Here is a 7102-nt window from a genome sequence, read left to right as displayed (position 1 = left end):
CTAAGCCTGCTGACGACTCTCTGTCTCTGCCTTGTCCTATGTGCCATGCTCTCTGGCCCTGTGCATCCCTGGAGCTTTTTATCTCCTCATCTGGTCAGGTTAATACTTCAAGTTTAGTTGTGCTGCTTGAGTTTCTTTGAAGCCTCCTTGTGTTTGCCTAAGCTAGTTCTGCATCTCTCGTTTCCTGTGTACGATTCTACCCTTCTCTACTTCACCTATTAAAGACTTTTATGCTGTAGCCTCTCTACCATTACAAGTGCTGCCTGTTAAATTATCCTACTGCCTGTCAAGGCTACTGTGCAACTTATCATAGCATCAGCATGAGACTGGAAATCCGTCCACTCTGCTCAGCACAGCCCTCCCTCTCCCAGCTCTGCCAAGTGCTTCAGGTTGTTGTTATGAAATTACAATAAATGAAAATGCTACAAATCTAATAATCAAACAGAAATAATGAATAACTTTTAAAGGGATATCTCTCTATATTAGTATATAGGATTTAACAATGCAACCTGCACATTATAAGTTCTAAAACAGAGATACTGGACTGGGGTCCAACCAGGCTCAGAGCTGAATGTTCTATTCTTACTGAGGGGGCTCTGGTTCTGCCATTCGATGGTAGCCAGTGTCCTGTTTTATGTGGTGCTGTGGTGGAACAGCCGGCTAACAGCAGGGGATTGTTAAAATCATCAAATATATTATTTTCCTGAGTGAGGAAGCAGTGTCAGAGAGGGGGATGCTGCTCAAGCGTCTGGGCATCATGGAGACCATCACCTCCGTGCCTGCTTGGAGAGTCAGTTTTCATGGACTGAAGCCATTTTTCTTGCTTGTCCCATCCCTCACTTCTACCACTTACTGAAGAAAGCGGGGTGACATACGGTAACATTTATTGTGTGTATACCACCAAGTGTTGTTGCCTATTACATCGCTGTAGTACTACTGTTTAATGCTTAGTACATATACTGTAGAGAACAAAACCATACAGCCTACGTAGACTTCATCATTAGTGATTTATGCCCTTAATCGAGTAATGTTGTGCGTTTCTATAATTGCTACTTAAGTTACCTATGACCTACTAGTAGATGCAGTTCTCCCCCTCTGATGCATAATTATGGGCGAGATAAATCCATTTAATGGTGTGATAACATTCAAATGGGCTGCTTTTCAGTAATCCCACATCTCTTTTGTGTCATTTGAGAGTCATGATCAACGGCTTTCGGCTTGTCACTTCAGCAGTCGCCACAGCGCAACATGTTCCGCACGTTGATTGGGCATGTGTTTTTACGTCGGATGCCCTTCCTGCCGCAACCCTCCTATTTTTTTTATCTGGGCTCGGGACCAGCACCAGGGTTGCCCTTGGGGACTGAGTAAGGCCGTACCTGGTGGGGGTTGGTAGTTGAACCCGCTGCCTTTTATATCCCAACCCAATGCTCCAGCCACCAGGCCCCCCCTCTTTTGTGTCATTTCAGAGAAAAGAAGAAAAAGGATGAAAATACTGTATAAGGTATGTCGAGTGATCAAAAGGCTGTTTACATGTAACCACAGGATTAGGATATGGGTGGATTCATGCACCAGTGGAGATTCAAATAATTCCATGTCAAATCCAGGGATATATATATTTTGTCTGCCCATTCTAAAGCAGACCTTTCAAGATGATGAATATGGATAGAACACATGACATGCAGGGGATTTGCTATTCTCTTTCATGATTACTGTGGTATTGTTTCTGTCTAAGCTTTGCAAGCCTCTGAGGACATTTAGGGGAAGCCAGGCATGTGTTTGTTTGTCAGGAGTCCATTTATAATAGATCCATATTTCAAAACAAAAGCAAACCATCAAAGTGTTTATCTTAATCATTACATGCCAGTCAGCACGGCATTTATGAATCATGTTACAACGAGGAAATGAGCTTCTAAACATGAAAGAACAAAAGAAACTTTTAAGATTTATGGACACTTGATACAGTAGAATATAAATTTGCATCCATTTTAGTGGATGGTTAGTGGTTTATTTAATAACAATGCTTGTTGCTTGTTTTGTCTAAACCCACAAAGTTAAGGAATTTTTCAAATCACTTTAAAGACTCTGCAGATGATATGATGATGAACAATGTGATGGATATAAACTTTTGATTTATTTTTCTTCCAGTCTGATTTGCATTTGGAGGAGGAGAAATCCTTTGAGAACCTGCTTAGAAGATTTACATCAACCTTGTTCGCTGGGTAGACGGCGAGGGCTTTATGTGTCTCTGCAAGCTTGTTAAAAGGCAAAGGAGAATGTCAAGGAAAGGAACACGTGGATATACCATCCCCAGTGGAACAGCCCAGACTTGAAGAAAGACTTTTTTCTTCAATTGTTTTTCCTGAATGGCTTTTGCTATCAATATATTTTATTAAATATAAAAAAATACTAACATTAAGGGCCAGTTACCTGAGATGTTCTAAAAATTTTCCTGGAGCACAACTCGGAAGTGATATAAGAGTGTTTGTTACTGCTGGCTCTGTGTGTCTGTGCTGTTGTTTAAACAGTAGTGTCATTGACTTTTCTACCTTAGAGTTGGTTCACGGCCAAAGTTGGGATTATGTTTTATTTCCCACAAATCACTTTATTAAAGTATGTTGAAAAGCTTTTACAAATAGATCTTCCACCTAAGACAAAGCTACACAAGTAGAGCAACAGCACAGCCCCTTTCCTCAACAGAAGCAGGAGACAGTATGTACTGCAATGGAATCCGGCTTATGACCTATTTTTTGTTTAGATTCACCTTTGTTTGCATGCCATGTCTGCAGCAGTTCCTGTGCTGACATTTACAGCGTCTGTGATAAATGTGGATAGCTCTTGCAGACCCCATTTCCTAACAAAGGGGGTGCTGCATAGGGCCTAATGTCAGCCTGTCAAGTGCACCAACCACAGAGCATCCTGACAGGTCCAAAGACCTGGTGACTCCACACCTTGAGCTCCAGCTGCCTTGTAGCACCACAGGACTACTTCCTCAAATTAGTTTCCTCATTTATCAGACAGGCCCCTCACCGCATGCTGCTGATGTACAGTGATCCTGAAACCAAGACTGCTTCTTTCATATTTCATTCAAGACAACTCATCACCTTCTCCGGTTCCCATCAGACCAGGCAGCTCAACTCAGACAAGTGACATTGATTGTAATTGTTTGCCATGTGAAGGTGCTCCCTTGAGTTACTTCAGATTTGACTTTAATCTGAAACTAAAGGTGTGATCACAAACAGGCCAAGAATTGGCAGAACACTGCACATGAATATCTCTGGAACTCATTTCTCCCAGTGTCTGGACTTTGCTGCAAGGTGTGAATGGGGAAACGAGAGACAACACTGTAGCAGCTACAGCTGACAGTAGATCTACAGTATCAGTCTGCCAACTGTCCTTTCTACATCCCTCCGTGGGCTTGGACGACAGCTTTAACCTTGAGGGCAAGTCAACGCTGAACACATGCAAGTAATTTGTATGGAATAAATAACTGGATGATCTTATGACAGTCAGTACAGCTGCTCTGGCTGCTTTGTTGTTGGCTTAGAGAAGGCAAACCTTAGGAGGCAACATTGCCAGGCTTCTAGTAGTCAACCATGAAGACCTGGAGCAGGTTGCACTCAACTCTTTGCAATTTAATTTAGCCTCACAATCACTTCAGCAAGTGTTTATTGATTTGGGCATATCACTGAATTAAAACAGGCTGCACCTGATAAGCTAGTGCTTAAATAGAAATTATATGTTACACTTGCAAGATTTATGTTACATGGCTAACTAAAAAAAGTGACAATCGCATTTGCATATCATAAAAGCGATAATGTATCATTGGAAATGGCATTATTGTTGCTACTTTACTAACAACTAGGGACTTCATGCACTGTTTGTAACATCAGGGCATTGAGAAGGAGAAACCGGACTCTACAAAAAGTCATATATGATTTTGCACTTGTACTTAATACATACTGTATAATTACACTACCTTCAGTAAGTCTCAGATTGCTGGTCACAAGAGTAAGAAGGTCAAGAAAGGAGAGTTTTTTAGCATGACTGTAGACGTGATCACATGTGAAGTGTGAGGAAGTATCGGGGAAATGTTTAACAGCGTGTGAGTAACGGATCATAAACTTTTGCATCTGTCGAACCAATTTTTTTTCTTTTTCTTGTTCGGTGATTTATGTTATTGGACACCTGAAAATAGTCTATGCAAAGAGGTTTAAGCATTTTTTTTATCTGATCTTTTTAACATAATCTCAAAACCAAACAAAAATCTCCTAGAACAGTGAGCCCTAACATCGGATCGATCCTCCTGGATATTTTGCCAAATTTCTTCTTCAGTGCAGGTACAGATTATGGATCTGCTCATTTCCTCACTGTGAGCCAAATAGCAGATGGATTGCATATTAAAAAACTTCAGACACACCAGTGGCCATTTATATGAAAACAAAGTGGGATACAGGCGACATCCTTTCAGGAAGGAGACAGAGTTAAAATGGCATGATTTCCCAAAGGCCTCAGTAACCAAGACTGGGAAAAAGATGCAGAGAGAAATATAACCATCTTGAGTTTGTGTCATTTGTTCTGTATATACTATTTGGATAAAATATTGGATTATGTAATAAAAAAACTAAATGCAGTTAAAGGTTAAGATGCTCATTAGATGGCATGACTAAAGAGAATCCACAATTACACATGGGAAAACTGAATAAAGGTGTGAAGAAATCAATGTGTTGATGGTTTGGCTCACATGTTGAATATTAATATAGATTTAATTTCTGGCAGGGTCTCAGTCTGGCTTAGTTATTGGAATAAAAAACATTACCTGATGCATTACAGAGATTAATAACAATTTTGGTCGCAAAGAACATTTACATTAGATGATTGAGAGCAGAACATTTAAGCAGACATCAGTTCAGTGCGACTCATCTCAGACATTTGGAGCTGAAGCCCACTCAAAGAACCAAATAAAGCCGTGAACTGTTGCTAACACTGCACAGTGACTTGTGGTAGACCGTCATCCAAGAATACCACATAAAACCAAATAATTCTTATAAAGCTCTGCTGTCCCTAAGGCTTTGAGCTAGGGCCTCAGAGCATATAAAGGGGATACAAAACCCCTTTAAGAGACATTGTGGCCTTGGGGTTAGGGTAACAGCTAATTGTTTCGGTTGTGTCCTGAAGATATTTGCAGTGAGCTCATGAATCAAGCATGTGACTTATGCATCCCCTCATTCTCCTAATACAGCATGCAGCCTCTGATTTATGGCTGGACAGTGGACAGCCCTACAGAGGTGTTGGATTCAGTGAAGTACAAGGGGAACATCTGGAAAGCCGATTAGCTTCCAATCACAGCCCCAACAAGTTTGATAGAGATGGCTGATGCAAACCTGGAATTGACATGCTGGTACGCACTGAGGGACACTGTGTCTTTCTCATCACACAGACATGTGAACCGAGGTTGTTCATACTTTAAGTAGATCAATATTAATGATCCTACTTAAAGTGCCAGGTGAGCTAACAAGAGCCTTAAATGAGCCTCTTCCATGTGCCCTTAATGTCTCCCAGATGTAGAGTACTTCAGCCCTGCTGGCGTCCTTGGTTGGAAGCAAGAGAAACTCTTAATCTGAAAAATGAAAAGGCCTTGATAGGATAAAGCATCCATTCCAAAGCTGCGTGACACAGCCAGCGTTACACAAGTCATTCTAGTCAAGGATAATTAGGTAAGAAACAGCATCGGCAGGGAGTGTCTGAACAAGGTACCCTGCCTCCACTCATCTCAGCCCCGTAATAAGAGTATGGGGAGGTGTGTTGAAATACAACCCCGTCACTATTCATCCTCACCCCCTTGATGCAACAATGACTAGCATGCAGTCTGCTTTTCATTTAAGGGAATTACCTTTGGGAGGCCAGCAGACGTCTCCTGAGTTGCTCTGTGTGTGTTCTTCTCATCCCTGCAGAGCTGTCTCATTAACACAAAACCCAACAGGCTTGGTTCCTAGCAGAGGCCCATCTCCGTCCCGCTGAAGCCTGCTGCATGAAGGCTGAGAAACGGACTCACGCACATACAAAGTCGCTGTACACAGACGCAGTTTAAGCACTAGTCCCCAGGTCGCTGCAGCTTGGGCCTCCAGCTCCTCTAATGAGTTGACTGTAATGTTGAAGCCACGAGAGCAAGGGAACAAGAGAGACCAAGGATGGAGAGCTGGTCTTTAGGCGAAGGGAATGAAGTAGCCTAATTTATGATTTTCACAAGATATTGTAACAGGGTGTGTAACATAGCTAATGAGGTTTTTGACATGGTACATGAGTTTCTATAGCTTTCCAGTCTGAAACATGACCTGTTGTCTTACTTCAGTCTGCAGTGTAGCAGCTATTACTCTTTTCCTCTGTAAAACACGTTTAACAGCAATTGAAAAGGCCTAATTATTCAATCATCAGTGGGGTGGCTGCTTCCTTTAGGGCACTTATGAGTTCAGGCGTCATCTCACTGGGGTGTGGCTCATATAATTTACATTTCATTAAATCATGCTGTGAGAAATCATTGATTTCTCTGTAAACCAGGAGTTTCCATGATGCAAGCTCATGGGTGGGAGAGCTGTAGATGTGTCACCCATCAGGAGCTGTCAGGAGCTGTCAGAGGACAGGAACCAGAGCCACAGCCAGGAGAGGCCAGGCCAGCCAGCTGTCACCTCTCTGACACTGGCTGAGACCATCCATCTGGCTGAGAGAGGCCCACCATGGGTGGAGAGAAACTCACCAGATCCCAGACTACATGCACATGAAGGTAGGAATGTGTACACTCACGCAGATATGTTTCATGTGTAAATAGACACATTAACAAACATTTATGGACATGCATACACTTCTCTTTGCATGTATTCACATATAAACATGCACAATGTCACATGCCAGGGCTATTTTGAGTAATCACCAGCACAATCTGCGGTGCTGTCCATGTGATTCATTCCCTCACGGACAGATCCAGGAAACAGTAGTGACACACCGCCATCAAGCTGAACAGACACAAATAAACAATTATAACATTTGGCTTTAAAGCTCACTTTCACATACACTAACTCCCTGTCTTGCAGACTGAGCTTTAACAGCA

The sequence above is a fragment of the Channa argus genome, chromosome 9 (assembly GCF_033026475.1).
Source record: "Channa argus isolate prfri chromosome 9, Channa argus male v1.0, whole genome shotgun sequence".
NCBI classification, from domain to species: domain Eukaryota; kingdom Metazoa; phylum Chordata; class Actinopteri; order Anabantiformes; family Channidae; genus Channa; species Channa argus.
The sequence above is the reverse complement of the archived record's forward strand: the minus strand, read 5'-3'. Positions refer to the sequence as shown.